Below are 5,165 nucleotides of genomic sequence, written 5' to 3'. Positions count from 1 at the left end.
TATACTGATGAATCAGCCCCTAAAAGAAGGTGATTGACGCCATTGCGAAGTGTACAAGAAAGTTGTAACGGTGGTAAGACATACAGACACACAGATCAGGATGATGATGATGATGATAATAATCAATCACCATGCCTTAGTGTAAGCGCTGGCACAGACTGCGCAAAGGTTAAGAGGACCAACAGGCGTGATGAACAAGTGCCCTGCGCCAGCGCTAACACTACCGCAGAGGTCAGCAATATCACCTCAAAAAGAAAGAGCAGGCATACAAAAGAACATAATGTTATAATATTACCATCTGTATGGGTCAGTCCTATTACAATATCAGAAACCCAATCTGATACAATTATCATCCCAGACACGCAGGTAGAGTCCATTTTGATACGGAATGATGATGATCTGCTTCAAGATGCCCAGGTGTTCTGGGCATCAGATGTAGAATCATATGAGGAAGGTGGTGTTTCAGGCGCCCCGAGCATCGGGGTCAGTGTGTCTGTGAATGAGCCGCCTTCTGCTGTGCTGGATGAAGCTGTCGCAGGGACATCAGGCAACAGTGGTAGACATAATCCAGCGCCGCAGAACACGCTGGACGACGCTGTCGCAGGGCCATCAGGCATAGGATCGACAGGTGCGGGTGTTGGTCGACAACCCACTACAGGTACAGCAACGAGGACAGAAGGTGTGAGTAAGCTATCAAAATTAAAATATCACGCTATGTTAGGCATGATTTTTAGAGAGCTCACATGCGTGAAACACATAGCGAAGGGGTTGTCAACGCGACACGCTGAAATAATGCGCAGCGGACAACATGACCAGCGTGTGCTATTTGAATTTATTAACCATTATATGGATGGTGTAACAGAACAGGATAGATTAGGTAGTGAAACTAATGCATTCATACAGACCCATGCATTAGGTAAAAAAAAGAAATTACTAATTATGACGGGTCGTGGATTGAACCGCCATGCAGCGTGTAGAGCGCAGCGCTGTAAAAATACATACAGACATTTAAAAGTAAAGCGCGCTATTCAGACTTTAATAAATGCAAGACAGAAATAGCTTAGACTAGGACGGCATGGCATATTTAGATTTAGTGGCCAGAAAGACAACGCAGCGTTGCACCACGTAGATAGACGATCATCACAGATGGATCATGCCGTAGCATCACCCGTACCTGTCGGTCCGGAATCTCCCGGTAATAACGAGGAGACGCACTCTGTGTTTTTAGAATCCATCGACAGATACGAGCGAAACCTCCCCAATTTCAGGGCGTCTGAAATCCACCACCATTTCCGGTTTGTCAATTTGGATAGGGTTACATCGTTTGTAGATGCTATGAGGGCAATACACGACGCAATACAGACTTTGCTCGACAGCTACATGGTTAATGTCGACCCTAATGACCATGTGCAGTTAAGGTTGGAGGGCAGTACTTTACACAATGCAATTTATTCACATCGCAGGCCGCACGATACATTAGATGCCGTCAGTTTTTTTAATCAGATAACAAACACGCTGCAAAGTATTTCTGAGATTTTAATTGATACAGAGTTGAAATTTGTGATCTCTGTTTTCAAGAATCGCGTAGGCGGTGCCCTGACGGGCCGACGTCTGGAGAATACCACACAGTCTTATTATTGAGAAACGCAGGCATTTGTTATACGATTTCAATAACAGACAATTTGTGTCTGGCGGCTAGTCTCTGCAAACTTCTGGACAATGAAAATGTCACGGATATCGTTATACACAAGCATGCTCTTGAGCTTGAGCTTCATAAAGCTTTGAATCTGCCCCTTGATAAGCTGATCAGCTTTAGTGACGTTGCTTGTTTTGAAAATCACTTAAAAGCTACGATTAAGGTGCTGTACTACAGTACAGACAGTCAATACAAAGAAAACATACTGTTTATCTTATGGCACGATGACCATTACTACGGTATATTAAACATAAAAGCGTTTGTGGGTGCCCGATTCTTCTGTAAGTTTTGCAACACAGCGTACCACCACAAAAATAATCACGACTGCCTCTTCTTTTGTAAGGCCTGTCTCAGACAGGAGTATGTTGATACAGGAAAAGCAGCGCTAAGATGCCCTGTGTGTAGGGTGTTTTGCAGGTCAACCGATTGCTTAGAAGAGCACAAGGCTCTAGCGTTGTCTTCCAAAACACCGTGTCTTGAAAAATTGTATTGCGACTGCTGCGGCTTGTACACCACCCCCGGTCACAAGTGTCGGGGAATGACATGTCCCGTTTGCAAGGTGTGTGTTGGCAGTTTTGCGGATCATTTGTGTTATATCCAAAACATTAAGCCTGTGGATCCTACAAAAAAATAAATTTTTTATGATTTTGAATGTATGCAGGAGACGGGTGTACACATACCAAATTACTGTTATGCATTAGCACTAGGGGGTGAACAGTCCTGGGTGATTCAAACAACAGCGGATGAACAATCTCCTGGGAGTTTCAGGGCATTGCTTGTATTGAAGACTTTGTAAAAACATTCATGAGACCAAAATTTGAGGGGTACACATTCATAGCCCATAATGCCGGTCGTTATGATGGGTACTTTGTAATGCGCCAACTGATTAAGGAGAAATTTAAAATCGATGTGCTGGCGCAAGGTGGTAAACTGATGTGCATTAAGGTTCTTGATTTAATGATAAGATTTATCGACTCTTTAAATTTTTTGCCCATGCGCCTCAGTCGATTACCAAAAGCGATAGGATTTGAGGGCTCAAAAGGCCATTTCCCGCATTTTTTTAACACCACCAATAACCAAAATTATATTGGCGTCATGCCGGATATTCAGCATTTCGGCATACAATATATGATGGAATCAGAGTTAGCTGAATTCAAAGAGTGGTATGAGAAATACAAGCATATGTCATTTAACTTCCAGGATGAACTTAAAAACGCTATTGCAAGCAGGATGTGGTTATACTACAGAGGGCTTGTAAGACCTTCCAAGACGCCGTTTTAGCAATGACATCAGAGGAAGTAATTGTATATAAGAAAAAAAGTCCCGTCATTGTTAAGAGGCACGTTGACCCGTTTCAACTTACCACATTAGCGTCGGTATGTATGGCCATGTACCGATGTAATTTTTAAAGGAAAACACGCTGGCGCTTGTATCGGGCGATAACTATCATAAGACTCAGAAGCGCTACTCAACACCAGCCAGCCATACAGTGGTTAATGTACATAGCGCATACAGAGGGCATAGACATAAGACACGCGTTACAATGGGAAGAGAAGAAAGTAGGTAGATACTACCTGGAAGAATACGCCGTTATCAATGGTGTACAAACGGCGTTTGAGTTCCAAGGTTGTTTTTATCACGGACGTAGCGCTTGTTACAACCCCGATGATGAAAACAAAGTGACTCAAACGACCTAAAGTCAGTTGAGTCACAAGACGCAGGTGAGAATGAACTTTCTTAAACTGTGTGGGTTTCACGTGCGTGTTATTTGGGAGTGCGAGTGGAAAAAAATGTTACAAGAGGATACGTGTCTACAGGCATTTCTAAAAGGACAGGGAATTGCCTGAACCCTTGGACCTGTGCACTGCGCTTTATGGCGGACGTACAAACGCCATAAAGCTGTATCACCAAACGCAACAGGACGAGCGCATACACTACTATGATTTTACCAGTCTGTACCCATTTGTCAACAAAACCAAATCATATCCTGTAAAACATCCCAGGATCATTTATAAAGATTTTGGCGATATCACAACATATTTTGGCATTGCCAAAGTAAAAGTGTACCCTCTGCGTGGGCTTTTCTTTCCGGTTCTACCTGTTAAAATGCTCGGTAAACTAATGTTTCCCTTATGTCGAACATGCTGCGAGTCTGGGCATGCAGAGTCGTGTTAACATAATGATGAGGAACGAGCCCTCGTCGGTACGTGGTGTACCGTAGAGTTAAATTTAGCCATTGACAAGGGTTACAAAGTGTGTAAAATCTATGAGGTGTGGCATTTTGATAACCAATCCGATGATTTGTTTTCAGGGTACATTAAATTACATCTCAGGGACAAACAAGAGGCGTCCGGTTATCCTGAATGGTGTACAGACTGAGAAACGCCAAGCGTATATAGATGCCTATCAAAAAAATGAAGGGGTGTCTTTATGGCCAGATCATATCATATTAATCCGGCCAAGCATCAGCTGTCTAAGCTCTTTTTGAACTCATTGAGGGGTAAGTTTGGGCAAAGGTCTAACTTAACCAACACCGCGATTGTCTCAGACCCAGACAAACTTTTTGAATATGCGTTTTTGCCCCACTATGAGGTCTCTTCTTTAGACTTCATAGATGACGATGCGGTGATGGTGAATTGGAAATACGCCAAAGATCATTACACCAGCTCGCGTATTTGTAATATTTTTATAGCCGCAATAACAACAGCGTATGCCCGTATTTAACTGTACAAACTGCTGGATAGGTTGCAAGATCGCTGTCTTTACCACGATACAGAGTGTCATTTTTGTCAGCAGGCCCGGTGATTGGAATCCGCCATTGGGTGATTATCTAGGCGAACTGACTAGCGAAATCCCAGCTGGTGCGCATATAACAGAGTTTGTCTCAGCGGGACCCAAGTCATACGGATATCGTTTAAATAACAGAAAGACTAGTTTAAAAGTTAAAGGAATCACGCTTAATGTTGATAATGCGCAACATGTCAACTTTGACAGCCTGAAAGAGCTGGTCTTAGATAATCCTTTAAACCCCGAAGGTGACGACCAGAAAAAAATTGTGATTCGCCAGCCCGGTATAGTGCGTTTTAAAAGGTATTGGCAGATTGAAACGCGAGTGCTGCAGAAAACGCAAAAGTGTGTTTAGACTAAACGGATGCTTACAGATAACTTCACAACGCTACCGTTTGGGTATTAAGATGGATATCAGGCAGCAACACCCCTTTTCATGTATTTTAGCAGGACCCTCCAACTCGGGTAAAAGTTATTTTGTGAAAATGCTGCTGCATAATTCCACTACGCACCTCTCACACGTTCCCGATAATATTGTTTGGTTTTACGCTTGCTGGCAGTCAATGTACGATCATCTTCTGCGCGATTACCCTGGTATGTGTTTTATAGAGGGGCTACCTGAGACTTAACGATGACCAACTTTTCCCGCCCGATAATATTAATTTAGTAGTGGTTGATGATC

The 5,165-nt window shown here is 43.1% G+C and overlaps 1 pseudogene; it reads left to right on the top strand.

Moving 5' to 3' along the window:
* The window catches only part of LOC148474836 (uncharacterized), a 5,987-nt pseudogene extending 1,149 nt beyond the window's left edge, over nucleotides 1–4,838 (top strand).
* Nucleotides 4,839–5,165: the final 327 nt, after the last annotated feature.

The sequence above is a fragment of the Taudactylus pleione genome, unplaced genomic scaffold (genome assembly GCF_031769625.1).
Source record: "Taudactylus pleione unplaced genomic scaffold, aTauple2 ptg000810l, whole genome shotgun sequence".
NCBI classification, from domain to species: Eukaryota; Metazoa; Chordata; class Amphibia; order Anura; family Myobatrachidae; genus Taudactylus; species Taudactylus pleione.
The sequence above is the reverse complement of the archived record's forward strand: the minus strand, read 5'-3'. Positions and strand labels throughout refer to the sequence as shown.